The sequence below is a fragment of the Diceros bicornis genome, chromosome 5 (assembly GCF_020826845.1).
Source record: "Diceros bicornis minor isolate mBicDic1 chromosome 5, mDicBic1.mat.cur, whole genome shotgun sequence".
In the NCBI taxonomy this organism is placed as follows: domain Eukaryota; kingdom Metazoa; phylum Chordata; class Mammalia; order Perissodactyla; family Rhinocerotidae; genus Diceros; species Diceros bicornis.
Genome location: NC_080744.1, coordinates 48,636,171 through 48,656,941, shown reverse-complemented (window position 1 = coordinate 48,656,941; position 20,771 = coordinate 48,636,171). Strand labels below are relative to the sequence as shown.

At 42.1% G+C, this 20,771-nt stretch overlaps 1 pseudogene; it reads right to left on the bottom strand.

Moving 5' to 3' along the window:
* Positions 1 to 17,789: 17,789 nt before the first annotated feature.
* On the bottom strand, positions 17,790 to 18,289 carry LOC131405580 (small ribosomal subunit protein uS19-like; annotated as a pseudogene).
* Between the last annotated feature and the right edge of the window lie 2,482 nt (positions 18,290 to 20,771).

Sequence of the window (20,771 nt, the reverse complement as noted above, 5' to 3'; positions counted from 1 at the left end):
TTACTATATTACTCCCTCAAATTTATCCAACTGCATTTTAAATTTTCAACCAATTATTTTAGTACTGTGTAGACACAGGCTCAAAGAATATTACTACATTTTTAATATTCCCCTCATAATGGTTTTTTGAAAAATAACCAGTGATCCTATTTGCTAACACCAAAGATAATTTTCATACCAGCATTGAATTTGCACCCATTATGCAATTTCAGGGCCTAGAGATATATTTTCTCATAAACAGATGCACAAATCAGAGCCTGAAAAGCAATTTTTTTACTTGACTGTTTAAGCATACTCACAACCTTCACTTTTTAGAAATCATAGTGAACAAACTCAGCTTCTCACAAGCAATACGCTTATTACATCGTGTATGACTGGTTCTTTATTGCTTCTACTTGGCGCGTAGAGAGAAAATGCTTCCATTCCTGTTTTGTATGGCATTGAGTTATGGCTCAGCTTTCTTAACCTGCCACGTTCAACAGAGCAGATCACGTGCCATTTGTTCACTCATTATTTCTCAATCCTTTAGCAAAAGTCACCTCAAAAGGTATGTCACTCTTTTATTTTTGTTTATTTGTATGTTTGTTTATTCCAAAACTGCACTGCAAATAACACCTTTTGGATTTTTTTGGTAGAATGGAAATTAGACTCTTTTTGGCCATCAACCATTCAGGTCCTCTCATGACCGGAAGCTTCCCTGAAAGGGGGCCGAGAGAGTGGGATATGTGACGTCTGGACACCCATAGCCCAGACTTCAGTCAATGTTCAGGTAAAAGAATTCTGGATGTCAGGAACTGAGTATTCCAGGAACTGGATGCAGCTGGAATAGGCCCCCCAAACCAAAGAAAATGTGTGGGGAAATTCAGAAGTTCTAACTGAACATGGCACTCACTCTGCCCAAAAAAAGCATAATTAATTTTCCAGGAACAAAAGTAAAAGCATTATGCTACTTTTGGACTCGTGCCACTTCCCGTTGCTACCCCAGGTGAATGACCCATCTTTGCAGGTTAAATGCAAACTTCGCTATACCAAAGAGTCCTAGGACATTCTCACATGAGCTATAAAGGCATTTTCCCTAAGAAAGGTCCTCCCTTCTTTGTACATAAAGGATGAAAACTATGCATTTAGCAAACAAAGAGAAAGCACTTCTCCCTTTCCTATCTAGTCGTTTAGGGTGCATTCAAACCCCAGAGGCCATTTTGAGACGCGATTGGCCTTCTGGACTATTCTTGTGGTGTGGTTAGCTTTACAGTACATTTGGTAACTATTTCCTAAATAGTACGGAAAAGAAGCAGAAAGTAAGAAATAGCTACTTCCACGTGTAAAAAAAAAAAAAAAAAAAAGGTGTAAAGATCTACTATTTATAGTGTGAACCAAAGACGCTACCTCACTCGATTTCCATTGGTGATTTTAATCACATTGATGATACCAAAGAATACCAAAGATATTTTCATGCACGGCCTTGGTCTGCAGAGGGAACTCCGCCCCCTTTCCCCTCTCCCACCCTCCCCCTCCTCACTCTTCACTCAGTGTGTAAACTTGTCTTCATTCTTAATAATAATGATACGATAATAACAACAACATTAGGAAATACTACTCTTATTACTGCTAGTTCTACTTGTAAATCTCTAGGCAAACATGTTGCAAACTTTGTAAACTCCTAGGACGAGTGCCTTGCTTGAACCAAAGTGTTAAACCGCTGTTGACCTCTCTCACCTTATACTCTTTGAATACCTCAGCCTCTTAGAAAGGCCACTAATGAAAAAAAAAAAAAACGAATAATTATTCACCGTGGTGCTTTTTCCGTGCAACCATGCAATGAAACTTTCTTTGATACCAAAGGATGACTTTTTGTTCTCAATTTCTTGCTGATAAACCAAAGCTCCTCCTCCTCGTTCCCTCTCAAGGCTCCCCCACTTCACCGAGTCCCTTCACCAGGCAGGCCGTGCATCACTTTTACCAATTCCTCCAAATACCTCATAGTAATAAAGTTTTAGGGTTATGTTGTATAGAGAGTCTATGTGATAAGGCAGAACTTACTAGTTTGATAATTGTTAAGGTTACTTTTGAAAGAAACTTTATAATTCTTATTTATTTTGTAGTTTGTACGTTTGGGATGTCCCCCGCCCCCCCCCTTCGGTTCGGGGTTTATTTTCTTGGCAGAACTGCTCTGTTGCTCAAGGAAGACTTAATTTCCAGAAATGTTCCCCAGGTGGGTTAAGGGTTGTGTAAAAATGCAAGAATGGAATAGGAAACGATTTTCATTTTGGTGGTTACATATGAAGTTTTTGTGTTGCGTAGTAAATTTGTTTCCACAGGGTAAAAAATATATATATAATCTCTTTTTTGTGAAACTGGTTCCTATTTTTCTCTACAATGTGCTGTGATTTTTTTAATTTAATTACATTTTATATGAGCTTATTTAATCACTGCTTTAATTTATGATTGTGTAGTTTTTAAATTGTATATAGTAGAATCAAAATGGCCAAAGCTTTATGTTACAATCTTTTTGTTCTCAATGCTAGGATAAGCTGAAGGCAAGAGCTTCTCTTAACTGCAGGGTGTATCTTTAGCTTTTTCTTAGCAGGCACTTCAATGTGTGTTGTGAACACTGCCAGGTTCCCCCTCAAAAAATCTGTACATGCCAAAATGAGTGTTTCAAGGTAGTCCTTTTTGTCACTTAGAAAGAAGAAAGGCATTATTTGTGTTCTTCCTTTAATTTATTAATTTTTGTTTGTTTTTTTAGAAAAGATTACTTTGCAGGTTAGACCTGAAATTCCAAAGAATTTAAGACTTGTTTCATGTTTCAAAGCACCGGCATTTGTGAGATACTTTGCAACATTTTTTTTTTAACCATTCGCACAGGTATGAGAAGTCAAGAGTATAAAAACTCAAAGAGACAAGCTAACTTGAATTTGGAAATCCTGTTAAGTCTCACCAAGTTTCTGAACTGCTTCAAGGCAGGGGGCAGGGCACGGAGACAGAGTTCCTTTTGCAGAGCTGAGAGGAGAGTATAATGGCTTCATGCCCTTACGGAGAAAGTCCAGGCTGAGCCAACCTGGCCGCTGCCCGTCTGGTCAACCCAGGGAAGAAGCAAAACGTGGTTGCTCAACCCCAATTATCAATCGAGTTTAAGGAAAATGTTTCAAAGTTACATATTCCTCCCCACATCTGTTTCTTGGAATCTGCTACCCACAATTACCCGCTCCTCACCCCGGCCACCCCAACCCAACAAAGTTGGAAGAATTCTCCTCAAATGTCAGAGCCCCAGGTGGACGTACCCAGACCTATTTCAGTTTGTCTGTTCTCACTCTTCATCCTCCCACTAGTTTTCTTTTCCACGCTAGAGATGGTCCCTGCCCCAGGCCCTCTTAATTGAGGCGGTTCAGATACTTGGCCCTGCTTTAGATCAGCACACACACAGAATTATCAGCTGCCTAGTGGCATCCTCAGAACACCTGGTGCCCACTATTTTGTTTTATTTTGCTGAAATAAGTTGCTTCAACTACATGGCATAAATCTGTAGATGTAAATACTTTTTCCTCCCAATACAAGAATTTTACCTTATTTTCTTTTGCAAGGGTGTTTGGGGTGGGGAAGGAAAGGGAGGGCTTAGACTTTGGGTCAAATGTTACATTTTCTTAGAAACATTTTTATACTCGTTATGTATTTTAATAGGGTAATAAATCTGCTCTGAGTTGCAGGACCATTCAGTGCTCTGTTGGTAAGCATTGACTAATTATTTGTTTTTAATACAAATGCTGTGCAGTGTGTTATAGAAAGCCCAGGAAAATGGTTGAGGGAGTAGACTTACCATCAGCAATGAAACGCTGAACAGAGTTGTATTCGCAAGGTCATATTTTCTGTTTTTCTCTTAGTCTCGATTTTTTTGTGGTATGTTCTGCATTTATTACATAATCATTGTGGGCTCATTTTAGATTTGTCTTCTGAACCAAGTGACAAGTATTTTCTAACAAAATAAACTTTAAAATATTGTCTTCCACTTGCTTTGGTAGTTGTCTTCATATCCCCCTGTGTTTCTTGTCCCTTCTGAAGTCAGCCCATCTGTCACTCATTTAGACCTATCCCTTCCCCCTCTTCTATTTTCAGTACACCTTTGACCTTAGCTATTGTTTGAGTGTGACTCAGTTTCCCTGTTCAAGTTAGCTTGATGGTTTATTACGTAAGGAGGGTGCCTAAGACAATCATCAGGTAAAATAAATAAATAAAATTAAAAAAAGATCAGTAGAGTAGAAAATCTTCCAAGAGCAGAGGGAGTTCTTCCTTAGCAATGAAAAAGAAAAAAAAAAAAAAAGATAAATACGTAATTAAATAATTTAAAAACCTAACCATGAGGGGCTTAGAAAATTTTTTGATAAAAGACAAATGTTGCTGTCATTTTCTTTGTCAATTAGAAAGCAGTGGTAGTTTCTACGTTGCATCTACATTTCAGACTAAATGATTACTGTACCCAGTTATGGTTGTTTGCAAATATTTTGTCTCTCTTTCTCTCTGTCCAATGCTTCTTCTGTACTTTTGTGTGTAGCAACAAAAAGTGTAATGCATTAGGCATTATTCTGGTTTGTTTATAAGTATTTCCTGTACTGCATTAAGGTTTCTTTTATTTTTTTTTTAAGCTTCGCTACTGTTCTCACTTTATGCCGTGCAATATCATCTGCTGTGTTTGCTAAGCAAAAAAGAAAAAAAGAAAAAAAAGCAAGTGATGATGCCATCATGCTTTTCAGTGTTAAAATGTTTCAGCATTTATGTAGTCACAAAATGTAGTAAATAAAATGTTGGATTTTCCAGCACTTTAAATTTAGACAATTCTTGCCTTCTTTTGTTTGTATTCTCTCTGCAATCCTCAGCAAGTAGCTCATGGATTTTCTTTGGAGGAAGGTGAAGCTGAGAAGACAACGTGCTTGAGAACTCAAGGCAGTGCCATGGTTCAGAGAAAGATTAATTAAGGGGGAAAAGAAGGAGGTGTTCTCTAGTGGAGCAGGAGGATGTTTTTAAAAGGAAGTGGGACATTCTGTGTGTGGGTGTTAGCCATTTATAGTGTTAACCTGATTGACTCTTGGAAGAAATAAAAATTATTAGAGAGGATGGCCCTTAAAAGTCCTCTCCAGGGGCCAGCCTGGTGCTGCAGCAGTTAAGTTCACGCCCTCTGCTTCAGGGCCCGGGGTTCGCAGGTTGGGATTCCGGGCGCGCACCGACGCACTGCTTGTCAGGCCATGCTGTGGCGGCGTCCCATATAAAGTAGAGGAAGATGGGCATGGATGTTAGCCAGGGCCAGTCTTCCTCAGCAAAAACAGGAGGATTGGCAACGGATATTAGCTCAGGGCTAATCTTCCTCACACACAAAAAAGTAAATAAATAAAGTCCTCTCCAGTAAAATAATGTGTGTGTGTGTGTGTGTGTCTCAGTAGCTAGAGGCAAGCCGGAAAATTAGGATCCTCTTGCATTTAATAGAGTATAGTGATTGATCAAGAGGCCTGGCTCTGGGAAAAGGGACACTAGGTTTGAATTCCTGCTATGCTGATTACTAGCTGTGTGACCTTGGGCAAGTTATTTAACGGTAATTATTTAACTTCCCTAAATCTCAGTTTCCTCATCTGTAAAAGGGGGATAAATATCTATATTACAGGGTTGCTGTGAAGAGTAGAAATTAGAAGTAAATAAAGCTTAGCACAGCATCTGGCATATGATAAATCTTAGCTATTTTTGTTATTATTGGTAAATATCTTAAAAGGCAGATTTTTTTCCAATTTAAAAACAAAATTAATTTCTAAGTCAGATTTTCCATTTTTAAATATAAGAGCAGGGGTTCTTTCTTGACATAATTCTAGTAATTACATTATATTCTCCTAAAGTAAGGGGAAAAAGCTGTAGAATAAAATGTGAATGGGGCCCTCTCAAGGGGTCCAGTGGGTTGACCCTGAAGAGGTCTCTATCTTAATGTCTAAGTACCAGGACATCAGAAAGAAAAAACAATTATCTGTCGAGAAGAAATTTTTGAAGGGCAAGTTGACTTTGAACCTCACGGAGGAGGAAGAGACTCCTGGAGGCATCCCAAACACTGTCCCCTGAAAGCTTCACCTGTAGAGTGTATAGGAAAGGGGAGCTAATTTGGGTTGATTTGGGAAGCTCCACAAGGAGATCTTAGAGAGGCTAAGAGTACCTGAGGAAGATGTTATAAGTGAAGCCCAGGGGAGGGAAGCCAGAAGAAAGATGGAAGCCTTCCAGATGGGATCAGTATTGTTCTTCTGTTTCATTAAAGCACTGAAAATAGTGTACATACTGACTGCAGATGGCAAATAAATATCTGTAAAATTTAGTTGGTTTCAATTCCATTCAAAGCAGTTTTTCCTATTTCCACTCTTCTGGGCAGGGTCCTCCCTTCCAGTGACTACGTTCACGAAGAACATGATGCACTCAATAGATACGTTCATGAGCATGAAGAGGGTGATGGGAAAGAATTCACCTTGCTCTCTTTTCAGGTGTTTAAAACTTTACTCCCACCTCCAACCCTCTGGTGTGTTACTAGAAGTCTCCACAACCAGGTCATTTACTTTCCTCCACTTGAATTTTAGTCAAGTTGCCATGGTCAGGACCACACATTGTTTATTATATCAGCCAGTTCCTTAGAAAACATTAAGCAGGAGTATTTTTGTTTTGGCTTCCTCTCTAAGGATTTTTGTCTTGGGGAGAAAAGAGATTAGGTCTCAAAAGCCATCTCTCCAAAACAACAAGAATTTCAGTCATATGATATGGCATCTTTTCTTAACCAGCAGCCTAAGAAAACAGCTCTTGAAACTGACATCTGGGGAATGACATCAGCAAGTTGGACAAGTAACAAGCCTCCCACTGGTATCCCCTCTTCAACAACAACAATTTGGCATCCATCCGTGGACAAAAGTGCCTTTGTGGGAGCTGTGCAACCCAGCACCATAGGCCAAGGGATTCAGGACGAGTCTCGCCCACCTGTGCATTGGGTAATAGGCATACAGACCTCGGTCCTGGCTGTGGACTCAGCATGGTCCAGGAACCCCTGGAGAATACTGTCTTAGACAATTACCCATGAACAAGAGAGCTGTTGTGGAAGTCCAGGAGTAAAGCAGAGAAGTTCCAGCACGCTATTGTAGCAAAAAAATGCATTTAGATGCACTAGACAGGGTAAGAGAAACAGACTTTACCTACATCACCTCTCCCCCAAGGTGGCACAGCTCAGGGCCAAGAGATACCTTCTTGGCCCATGATTTCTCCCACAGGGGAAGTGAGAGCATATGAGTGAGCACCCAGTCTCCCCAGCTGTGCAGGATGCTGCCAAAGAGGCCCATTTCTCTCTCACCCCATTCAGAGTACTGAATTGTGAGCTCACAACTGGAGGATGGGAAATGGCTGGGAGAGTGACAGATAGACTCTCAGAGGGGATTATAGAGATGCAGATCCTACTAACCACGTCACAGACTCCATCAAGAAGCCCACCCACGATCTACTGGGGATGCCTCACTCGCAGATCCCCCAACTAGCCACAGGCACCCCCAGCACTCCTCAAGCCTCACCCAGACCCCCCACATCTTGTGGCAAGCTCCCTGTGCATGCTTCTGACAGCGGTGAGAGAGTGCTTTGGCAGATAGCTAGTGAGCACACACAGAAAGCCAGCCCACATCCACTGGCCAGGGAGAGACCACAAACTTGAGTTTAGGAAGACCCTTGGGCGGGGCTGGCCCCGTGGCTTAGCAGTTAAGTGTGCACGCTCCGCTACTGGCAGCCTGGGTTCAGATCCTGGGCGCGCACCAACTACCGCTTGTCCGGCCATGCTGAGGTGGTGTCCCACGTACAGCAACTAGAAGGATGTGCAACTATGACATACAACTATCTACTGGGGCTTTCGGGAGAAAAAGGGAAAGAAAAAAAAAAGGAGGAAGATTGGCAATAGATGTTAGCTCAGGGCCGGTCTTCTTCAGCAAAAAAAAAAAAGAGGAGGATTGACACGGATGTTAGCTCAGGGCTGATCTTCCTCACAAAAAAAAAAAAAAAAGACCCTTGGGAAAGCAAAGGGGAAGCTGTCAGCACTTGGCCTGGTGTGTTGCAGGATCAAGAGAAGGCTTACAAGCTTAAGAATTCTGCCACAAGAGGGAGCAAGAAGTGTGGAGCAGGCATATCCATTCTGAGAAAGCCTCAGAATCCCTAGCAAGGCTGACAGAAGGTGTTTCTCTCCTGAAGTCAGTCAGTAAAGACTGAAGGAGGTGACTACAACTTCAGATGTGAAGACAGCAATGCAAGTCTTCAAGGAACATGAAAAATCAAGGAAACGTGACACCACCAAAGGATCACGATAATCTTCTAGCAACCAATCCCAAAGACGTGGAGATCTGTGATTTACCCAACAAAGAATTCAAAATAGCTGTTTTAAGGAAGCTCAATGAGCTACAAGAAAACATAGAAAAACAATTTAGTCAAATCAACAAAACAATGCATGAACAAAATAAGAAGTTTAACAAAAGAAATAGAAATCATAAAAAAGAACCACACAGAAATTCTGGAGCTGAAGAATATAAGGAATGACATATAAAATACAATGTAGGGGCCAGCCCTACATTGTGGTTAAGTTCACATGTTCCACTTTGGCAGCCCAGGGTTCGCCAGTTCTGGTCTGTGGACGTACTCACCACTCATCAAGCCACGCTGAGGTGGTGTCCCACATAGAAGAGCTACAACTCTACAACTATGACACACAACTATGTACTGGGGCTTTGGGGAGAAAAAAGAAAAAAGAGGAAGATTGGCAAAAGATGTTAGCGCAGGGCCAATCTTCCTCAAAAAAAAATGCAATGTAAATATAAATATAAAATATAAAAAATGCAATAGAGAGCATCAGCAGGGGCTGGCCCAGTGGCACAAGCGGTTAAGTGCGCGCGCTCCACTGCGGCGGCCCAGGGTTCACCGGTTTGGATCCCAGGCGTGCATCGATGCACTGCTTGGCAGGCCATGCTGTGGTGGCGTCCCATATAAAGTGGAGGAAGATGGGCATGGATGTTAGCCCAGGGCCAGTCTTCCTCAGCAAAAAGAGGAGGATTGGCAGATGTTACCTCAGGGTCGAGCTTCCTCAAAAAAAAAAAAGAGAGAGAGAGAAGCAGCAGCAGAATGAATCATGCAGAAGAAAAATATCTGTGGATTAGGGGCCAGCCCGATGGTGTAGTTGTTGAGTTCGTGTGCTCCACTTCAGCAGCCTGGGGTTTGCAGGTTTGGATGCTGGGCATGGACCTATGCACTGCTTATCAAGCCATGCTGTGGCAGGCGTCCCACATATAAAGCAGAGGAAGGTGGGCATGAATGTTAGCCCAGGGCCAATCTTCCTCAGCGAAAAAAAAAAAAATCTGTGAATTAGAAGACAGGACTTTTGAAATTATCCCATCAGAGGAGAACAAAGAAAAAAGAACGAAAAAAAGTAAGGAAATCCTATGTGATCTATGGGATACCATCAAAAGAAACAATCTGTGAATTATTGGAGTCTCAGAAAGAGAAGAGAGGGAGAAGCAAGCAGAGAGCTTAATTAAAGAAATAATGGCTGAAAACCTCCCAAATCTGCGGAAAGATTTGGACATCCAAGTTCATGAAGCTCATAGGTCCCAAAACAAACTGAACTTAAAGAGATCTTCTCAGGGCTGGCCCCATGGCGTAGTGATTAAGTGCGCACGCTCCACTGCAGGCGGCCCAGGTTCAGATCCCGGGCTCACACTGATGCACTGCTTGTCAGGCCATGCTGTGGCGGCATCCCATATAAAGTGGAGGAAGATGGGCATGGATGTTAGCCTAGGGCCAGTCTTCCTCAGCAAAAAAAAAAAAAAAAAAAAGAGGAGGCTTGGCATGGATGTTAGCTCAGGGCTGATCTTCCTCACAAAAAAAAAAAAGAGAGAGAGAGATCTTCTCCAAGATACATTATAATAAAACCGTCAAAAGTCAAAGACAAAGAGAATCATAAAAGTAGCAAGAGAAAAGAAGATTGTAACTTACAAGGAACCCCCAAAAAGCTATTAATGGATTTCTCAGCAGAAACCTTATAGGCCAGGAGAGAGTGGGATGATATATTCAAACTGCTGAAGGAAAAAAATACGCCAATCAAGAATACTCTATCCAGCAAAGTTGACCTTCAGAAATGAAGGAGAGATAAAGACAACCAAAGCTAAGGGAGTTCATCACCACTAGACCTGCCTTACAAGAAATGCTGAAAGGTGTTCTTCAAGCTGAAATGAACGGATGCTAATTAGTAACACGAAAACATATGAAAATATACAACAAACTGATAAAGGTAAGCATATATTCAAATTCAGAATACACGTAATACTATAATATGATGGTGGGTTAACCACTTACCTCTAGTATAAAGGTTAGAAGACACAAGTATTAAAAAAAACTATAACTACAATAATTTGTTAATGAATACACAATATAAAAAGATGTAAATTGTGACATGAAAAACATAAAAGGGAGGGAGTAAAAGGGTAGAGTTTTTGTGTGTGCTTGAAGGTAAGTGGTTATCAGTCTAAAATAGACTTATAACTATAAAATGTTTTATGTAAGCCTCATGGTAACCACAAAGCAAAAACCAAAGGTAGATACACAAAAGATAAAGAGAAGGGAATCAAAGTATACCACTATGGAAAATCATTAATTTACAAAGGAAGGCAGCAAGAGAGGAGGAAAGGAACAAGGGAACCACAAAACATCCAGAAAATAATTAGATGGCATGAGTAAGTCCTTATCTATCAATAATTACTCTAAATGTAAATGGATTAAATTCTCCAATCAAAAGGCATAGAGCAGGGGCCGGCCGGGTGGCGCAGGCGGTTAAGTGCGCGCGCTCCGCTGCGGCGGCCCGGGGTTCGCTGGTTCGGATCCCGGGCGCGCACCGACGCACTGCTTGGCAAGCCATGCTGTGGCGGCGTCCCATATAAAGTGGAGGAAGATGGGCACAGATGTTAGCCCAGGGCCGTCTTCCTCAGCAAAAAAAGAGGAGGATTGGCGGATGTTAGCACAGGGCTGATCTCCTCACAAAAAAAAAAAAAAAAAAAAAAAAAAAGGCATAGAGCAGCTGAATGGATAAAAAAACAAGACTCAACTATATGCTGCTTACAAGAGACTCACTTCAATTTTAAGGACACATATGGGCTCAAAGTAAAGGGTTGGAAAAAGATATTCCATGCAAGTAGAAACCAAAAGAGAGCAAGGGTAACTACACTTATATGAGAGAAAATAGACTTTGGGCCGGCCCCGTGGCTTAGCGGTTAAGTGCACGCGCTCTGCTGCTGGTGGCCCGGGTTCGGATCCTGAGTGTGCACCGACGCACCGCTCCTCTGGCCATGCTAAGGCCACGTCCCACATACAGCAACTAGAAGGATGTGCAGCTATGACATACAACTATCTACTGCGGCTTTGGGGAAAAAAATAAATAAATAAATGAAATTATCCAAAAAAAAAAAAGAAAATAGACTTTAACTCAAAAGTTGTAATAAGATACTGAAGGGGAGGAAAACTATCCTCTACCCACTCTGGGTCCTTTCTGGCTGGGCTACAAATTAAATTCACATGAGACCAAATAGCAGGAGAAAATCAAACAAAGCTTTATAACATGTTTTACTTGGGAGAAACCAGGGAAACTGAGTTTCTCGACAAATGGCAGAGGTTTTCACCTTAAATAGTATATTCAGGTAGACAAAGGAAAATGCTGGAGGTGGGGGAGTCAGCTGTGGGAGATTACCAGAAAGCACAGTAAACAAGAGTATGCAGATTTAAGTCCTCACCTTCTGCACTGATAAGAGCTTCTAGAGATAAGGTTATCCCCCCTTCTTCCTGGTACAGAGAGAGAGAGAGAGACTTTTACAAATGGCTATTTCCCTTACAAATGTAAATGTCTCTTACAAAGGGTAACTTTTACTTTTTCAGAGCTTCTTTCTCTTCTGCAGTTTTTTTTAAAAAGTAACCAGCCCAAAGTAATCCTCAAGCCAAAGAGACACATTTTGGGGTGGCCAATTCTGATCTCCCACAAGATAAAGAAGGTCATTATATAATGATAAAGGGATCATCTCATCAAAAGGATAGAACAATTGTAAATATATATGCACTCAACATCAGAGCACCTAAATGTATTAAGCAAACACTAACAAATCTGAAGGCAGAAACAGACAACTCTACAATAATAGCAGGGAACTTCAATACCCCACTGTCAACCTCATCTCCATGAGCTCTGAGGAACAGTCTGGGTTGGGTATAACTTTCCCTCATTTTGTGGCCCAATCAACCTTCCCAATCAAGGTTTTTCTTCCCCCAAACCAATGGCTCTCCATTGCACTTCTTAGGATAAAATTTATATTCTTTATATTTATGTTGCTTACCATAGCCTGTAAGTAAGGTGACCATAAAATTTATCATCTAAACCATATGCTCTGCAAACAAGGATACAGTCACTTAAAACCCTGAATGACCTGGCCCCTTACTGACCTCCTAAATATCATGCCATCTCCCCCAGGCTTGCCTCTCGGGCCCCAGCCTGGCTTAAACATTGAAGGCCATTCCTTCTGCCTGCAAGACTGTCCCTCCCTTCACTGTGAAAAATTGCTCACTGATCTTCACATGGTTGGCTTCTTATCCTTTAGTCTCTTGAATGTTTTCTCCTCATGTCTGACTACATGTAATAGTTGGTTCCCTCCCTCTGATTTTCTAGCACAGCCTCCTGCCCCTCATCTCCACAATGTAAGTGAGCATAAGTTAGGCCATCTTGTTACACTAAATGGTCCCAGCCCCTCCTCTGTGTGACTACTCGCTGCTCTGCACCTATTCCAAAAAATTCACATGCTCTCCTGATTTATGGCCTCCGCTTACATATGTACTCCCCAACAGCTTGATAAATTAAAAACTTTGTTCCAAGAGTTTCTCTCCAGAAACAGGCTGACCACAGGCGGGAAACACACCTACAAGGTATCCATCACAGCTGACAGAAGAATGGAACAATGTGATGCCTGGAGCCAGTCATGCCTGGAGACCAACATCCCTGGACCTCCTCCTCCCTGCCCATTTTGCCTATATAACTGCCTCAAGATATAACCTTTGAAGACGGGTTTTTGAGACATTAGTCACCTGTTTTCTGATTTGCTGGCTAATCTAATTAAACTTCGTTTCTCAGTCTTTAACTCCTTGTGATTAATTGGCTCAGATTGCGGTGAGCAGAGCGAGCCCATTGCTCAGTATCAACGACACTTTTCTTAATTTTTAATTATGTATTTATTTGCCTGCTTTTGTCTGTCCCTTCTTCCAGCACACACACACACACACACACACACACACTCACTCACTCCGGGTGGGAGGACACTGTATCTGTCTTACTCACTTGGCCATATACCCTGTGAGATCATTCCTCACAAAATACCTGACCACCACCATGCTTTTCTGTTGCTCAGATTTTACATTTGCAGGGCCAGCCCAGTGGCACAAGCGGTTAAGTGCGCATGCTCTGCTGCGGCGGCCTGGGGTTTGCTGGTTCAGATCCCAAGCACACACCTACGCACTGCTCGGCAAGCCATGCTGTGGCGGCGTCCCATATAAAGTGGAGGAAGATGGGCATGGATGTTAGCCCAGGGCCAGTCTTCCTCAGCAAAAAAAAGAGGAGGATTGGCAGATGTTAGCACAGGGCTCTCTTCACAAAAAAAAAAAAAAAAAAAGATTTTACATTTGCAACTATCAATTACAATTGGCCCCATCTACAGTGAACTGACCCAAAGACAATTTCAGTGTTGAAATGTCTCTTGGCTTTCTCAGGAACCTCACATAACACATCATGATGTTCTCAACATGTGAACTCAGAAAAGGGCGTGTGAAATCCTCTTCCCTGATCACAGTTCACTGTGCCCAACCCAGGCCCTCAGGACCTTTGCATTTTACCCTGAGGAGAAACAGATGTGGCATGACAAAAGTAACAACCATGGAGCAGTTACAAAGGTTTAAAAAACATCTATGAGTTCTGAAGGTCATTACGACTGGCTTTTGGTTGCTATCTTCCTTACTGAGAGGGCACCTGGACATCAGCTCTGTGCCTTCATGCTTAGGGCAGGTTCTGCAAAAAGCTACTCCTCCATGAAAGCAATGACAACACTGGCAAAAGTTGTCAAAATCAGGGCCAGCCCCGTGGTGTAGTGGTTAAGTTCGGTGCATTCCACTTCGGCAGCCCTGGTTTGTGGGTTTGGATCCTGGGCACAGACCTACACCACTCATCAGCCACGCTGTAGTGGCAACTCATATATAAAGTAGAGGAAGACTGGCACAGATGTTAGCTCAGGGCTAATCTTTCTCAAGGAAAAAAAAATTGTCAAAATCAAATTTTTCAGAACTAAAGGCATGCAACAACCTGAAGAACATTTATTTAAGAAAAACAGCTGCTATTTGGCTAGTGTGGTACAGAGAAGCCAGCTTGTTTACACACTTAATCCATAACTGCTTGCCCTAAGCAGAAAGTGCCTTTCATGATCTATTTTTGGAGGTTTATTACATATGTCTGGTTCTCAATTCCAACAGTTCAATGAAGATATAAATAAAATGCTAGGTTCTACCTTAAAAAAAAAAAAAGGAAAAGAAAAGCAGCTGAATCTCAGTAAGAAGAGCCAGCTTTGAGACATTTTCAATGAGTGCTATTCCCATCTGTCCCCCTCCCCCTATTCTGCAGGAGCCTTGAAAACTAACAGCCCTGCAATCAGAGTGAAAACTAACAGCCGAGGGCCGGCCCCGTGGCTTAGCAGTTAAGTGCACGTGCTCCGCTGCTGGCGGCCCGGGTTCGGATCCCAGGGCGCACCGACGCACCACTTCTCCAGCCATGCTGAGGCCATGTCCCACATACAGCAACTAGAAGGATGTGCAACTATGACATACAACTATCTACTGGGGCTTTGGGGGAAAAAAGGAGGAGGATTGGCAATAGATGTTAGCTCAGAGCCCGTCTTCCTCAGCAAAAAAAGAGGAGGATTAGCATGGATGTTAGCTCAGGGCTGATCTTCCTCACAAAAAAAAAAAAAAAAAACTAACAGCCGAGCAGCCACTAGAGCAGGTAGAAGGGCTTGGAGTTCTCCCAAAACACCATTCTCAGAGAATTATCATTACTTGACCTGTCTGGAAGTTCCCTGGAAATCTCCATTCACAGGGCTTTTTTTATTTGACCTGGCTCAGAGCTCACTCAATTCCAACAACCCTTTCCCTAGGGCATTTGTGGAAAACAATCAGGGACAATTGTTTAACATTGCAGTTGACTGAGGCAGTGACAACAGTTGGGGAAAACAAGAAGGTGACCAAAAAACTTAAAAGGAAAAGCTGAGGAATGAGATATCCATAAAAGGCTTTGAAAAGCTCTGACATATTTCTGAGAATATGGACATCTATGTGCACCTGTGTGAGATAATCTTTTACTTAGAGTCAACTAATTATGAACAGTAATCACATCCACAAAATACTTTCACAGTAACACCTATATTAGTGTTTGATTGAATAACTGGGGACTAGAGACTAGCCAAGTTGACACATAAAACTGACCATCAGAGGAGAGAACAAAGTTGTAAAGGAGCAAAGTTTTTTTTTCTTTTTTTTTTTTTTGGTGGAGAAGATTGGCCCTGAGCTAACATCTGTGCCAATCTTCCTCTACTTTGTATATGGGATGCTGCCACAGCATGGCTACATGACTGGTGTGTAGGTTTGTGCCCAGGATCCGAAACTGCGAACCCTGGGCTGCCGAAGTAAAGCACACAAACTTAACCACTATGCCACTGGGCTGGCCCCAGGAGCGAAGTTTTTATATACTATTGAAAAGAAGATGGTATTAATCATCCTAGAGGCAGAGCTCAGCATACCTCCCACCATCCTACCAATAGGCCCAAATCCTACTCAGGACTATATATATATGTAAGTATTAAGACATAAATGGGCATGACGCATGCAACCTGTTCTCCAAAGTTTCAGAGAAAAAGTAATAATGTAAACATATACATAAAGAATGATAAAGCAAATGTGACAAAATGTTAAACATTGGAGTGTCTGACTAATGGGAATACAAGAATTCTCTATACTATTCTTGCAACTTTTCTGTAAGTTTGAAATTATTTCAAAATAAAACATTTTTTAAAAACTGTCCACAAAAAGCATTGTACCAGAACATTCATATCACCTTTACTAAAAGTAGCCAAAAACTGGAAATAGCACAGGTGTCCATCAACAAGAGAATGGCTAACAAACCATGGTACATCCACACAAGGGAATACTACTCAGCACTAAAGAAGACAAACGACTGATACACACATTTTGCTTAATGAAAGAAGCCACACCCCTGAAAAAGAACAGACTGCATGATTCCATTTATGTGAAGTTGTAAAATAGGTAAAACTAGGGCCGGCCCCGTGGCTTAGTAGTTAAGTGAGCGCGCTCCGCTACTGGCGGCCCAGGTTCGGATCTTGGGCACGCACCGATGCACCACTTCTCCAGCCATGCTGAGGCTGCATCCCACGTACAGCAACTAGAAGGACGTGCAACTATGACATACAACTATCTACGGGGGCTTTCGGGGGGAAAAAAAAAAGGAGGAGGATTGGCAATAGATGTTGGCTCAGAGCTGGTCTTCCTCAGCAAAAAAAGAGGAGGATTAGCACGGATGTTAGCTCAGGGCTGATCTTCCTCACACACACACAAAAAATAGGTAAAACTAGTCTTTGGTGATAGAAATCATATCAGTAGTAACTTCTTGAGTCGTTGATTAGGGAAGGGGCACAAGAGAACTTTCTAGAGTGATGGAAATGCCCAGTTTCTTGATAGAAGTGTGGGTTACAAGAGTATATGCATTTATTAAAATGGATTAAAGTATACCCTTAAAATCTGTGAATTTTACTATGTATAAATTAAACCTCAACAAAAAAATAAGAAAAATTGGATTATTAAAACATCCTCCTAGGTGACCTACACACAGATATGCAAGCACAAATACAAATATTCAACAATATACACATATGGATTTGAACATATATTTGCACCAAATATGCATGTACCTCAGTAACCACATACGTACACACATGTAAGTCACACTACGCTATTTTCCTTCCCTATTGCACTAATGATATTGCTTTTAACTTTTTCTGTTGACACATCTGTTTCTCCCACAAGTCTGTGAGCCTTTTGCGTCTTTTTCATCAGCACCAGCATACCAACTGGTACATGGCAGGTTTTTAATACATTTTTGTCGGTTTTAATTAAATCCACGATGGCTACCCACAAACAACTCACACACCCACACAAATATACAATAGGTAGCAGTCAGGAATCAACAAGTCTCTCAACCTGGTGTTTCTCACACTAATGTGCACACAAACCACCTGGGGTTGTTGTTAAAATGCATATTCTGATTCAGTAAGTCTGAAGTGGGATCTGAGATCTGACGTTTCCAACAAGCCCCCAGGTGATGCCATGATGCTGGTCCACAGACCACACTTTGAATAGCAAGGTCTTCACTTCTCTGAGCCTCAGCTTCCTCTGTTGTAAAATTAGGGGATAAGATTTGGAGGCCCTTCCCACTAGAGCACCTTCTGATAAACCCACAGACAGGCTAGACATCAGAGGCACTAAGCACTGAAAAGATTATGACGGACTGCTTTCACCCACCTCCTCCCCACCACACCCCTGATGTGTAATTCAAAATCAAAACACTACTAAACCTCAAGTACATGGAAAGAAGTCCAAAAACTTCTCTATTTCTCCTATGATAACTACATTCCTTCATTCTTTCGTTTACGAGATGTCTGTGCCTTTCCTGGCCGACCAGGCCACTTGAGGGGGACGAAGCGGGAGGAGTGGGTGGCCCCGACGCGAGGCCGGCGGTGCTTCACGGGCTTGTAGGTGATGGAGAACTCACTCAGGTAGTGGCCAATCATGTCAGGCTTGATCTCCACCTGGTTAAAGGTCTTGCCGTTGTAGACACCCAGCATGCGGCCCAGCGTCTCAGGCAGGAGGATCCTCTGGCGCAGGCGCGTCTTCACCACCTGGGGCCTCTCTGGACGGCGCCTCCCTCTAGGCATTGCGCAGGCGTCTCAGCAGGGCGTGCTGCTTCCTCCGCAGGCGCCGCGCTGCTGCCGGGCGCTGTACAGCTGCGTCAGCTGCTCGTAGGACGCGTCCAGCAGCTGGTTGAGGTCCACACCACGGTAGGTGACTTGCAGACGGTCCGCTTCTTCTGTTGCTCCACTTCTGCCATCTCGTAGGTTCTTCCCATGGTAACTATCTTAATGCTTGTCCTCATAGATCAAACGTCATAGTCTTTCCAAAATTTGTTCTCACGTTTTGGGTGCCCCTGCATTGCTGGTACCTTAAGGATGTGCTTGGTCCACCTTAGTGGTAACCCAGCTCTAAGCCCAGTCAACTGGCAGGTTCAGAGTATCTCCTGCCGTATGCCCAGAACATTAAAGGCACCCGAAACTCTTGGATACCTGTACATTATGATCCTCTGGGAAGGCTGAGGACCCACCTGAGGACCATCCAATCACAAGAAGGGACTTTTTTTCCTTAACTGCAGTTCTACCTTATACACCAGGTGCCTCCTATGCAAACATTTGATTGCCTCCTAGCCCATGCCTGACTCAAGGATTGATCCATCTATTCTCAGTTCCATAGCATCTAGGACTGCCATATACAGCTGTGCCCAACGGAAAGCGGAGCTGGGGGGCCTGCCTCGTGGCTTAGCGGTTAAGTGCACGCACTCTGCTGCTGGCGGCCAGGGTTCAGATCCCGGCTGCGCACAGATGCACCACTTGTCGGGCCATGCTGTGGCAGCGTCCCATATAAAGTGGAGGAAGATGGGCATGGATGTTAGCTCAGGGCCAGTCTTCCTCAGCCGAAAAAAAAAGAGGAGGATTGGCAAGGATGTTAGCTCAGGGCTGATCTTCCTCACAAAATAAAAGGAGGAGGTGGGAAGCCTTTTTCTTCATATAAAGTCTCCTTCCATCAGGCCAAGGTATTGGTTTCATACTCTTAGATTGCCTCCTTACATAGGTGTTCACTATGAGAACAGAAAGCTAAGTTAGTTTCTCCTCCAGCACAGCGATTCTCAAGGAGGGATGATTTTATCGCCCCGTGGCAATACTAGCAAACCAAATTCAGCAACATACAAAAAGGATGACACACCATGATCAACCGGGCTTTATCCTAAGAATGCAAGATTGGCTTAACATCTGAATATCAATTACTGTAATATACCATATTAATACAGTAAGGAACAAAATCCATATGATCATCTTAATAGATGTAGAAAAAGCATTTGACTAAATGCAACACTTTTTCATAATAAAAACACTCAACAAACTAAAAATAGAAGGGAACTTCCTCAACCTGATAAAACACATGTATGAACAACTCACAGCTAACATCATACATAATGGCAAAAGACTGAATTCTTTCCTCCTAACGTCAAGGACAAGACAAAGATGTCCAATATCACCACTTCTATACAAAATTGTAATGGAGGTTCTAGCCAGGGCAATTAGGTAAGAAAAAGAAATAAAAAGGCATCCAGACTGGAAAAGAAGAAGTGAAACTGTCTCTATCCACAGATCACATCATCATGATCTTGTATACAGAAAATTCTAAGGGGGGCCAGCCTGGTGGCGTAGTGGTTAAGTGTGCGCGCTCTGCTTCAGCGGTCCAGGGTTTGCAGTTTGGATCCCGGGTACGCACTGAGGCACTGCTTGTCAAGCCATGCTGTGGTGGCGCCCCATATAAAGTAGAGGAAGATGGGCACAGATGTTAACTCAGGGCCAATCTTCCTCAGCAGAAAGAGGAGGATTGCGATGGATGTTAGCTCAGGGCTGATCTTCCTCACAAAAAAATAAAAGAAAGAAAATTCTAAGGAATCTACAAAAAATTATTAGAACTAATAAATTCAGCAAGGTTGCAGGATACAAGATCATTATACAAAAGTCAATTTTATTTCTATACACTAGCAATGAACAATCTGAAAATGAAATTAAGAAAAATATTCCGTTTTCATTAGCATCAAAAATAATAAAATACTTAGGAGTAAATTTAACAAAAGTAGTGCAAGACTTGTACACTGAAAACTGCATCACTTTGTTGAAAGAAATTAAATATGATCTAAGTAAATTAAAATAAGATATACTAATGTCAGGGCAGATAAGCACATGAAAAGATGCTCAGCATCATTAGTCATTAGGGAAATGCAAATCAGAACCACAAGGAAATATTACTTCAAACTCACTATGATGGCTATAATAAAAAAGATAATAACAAGTGTTGTTGATGAAGTAGAGAAATTGGAACCCTCATTCATTGCTGGTGAGGACGTAAAAAGGTGCAGCCACTTTAGAAAACAATTGGGCAGTTCTTCAAAAAGTAAGACATAGAGTTACCATTTGATCCAGCAATTCTACTAGTAGGTATATAACCAAAAGAACTGAAAACATATGTTCACACAAAAATCTGTACACAAATGTTCATAGCAGCATTAGACATAAAAGCCAAAAAGTGGAAACAAGCCAAATGTTCATTATCTGGATAAATGGATAAACAAAATGTGGTATGTCCACATAATGGAATATTATTCAGCTATAAAAAGAACTGATTCATGCTACAACATGGACGAACTTCCAAAACATTATGCTAAATGAAAGAAGCCAGATACAAAAGGCCACGTATTATATGATTCCACTTACATGAAATGTCCAGAATAGGCAAGTCCATAT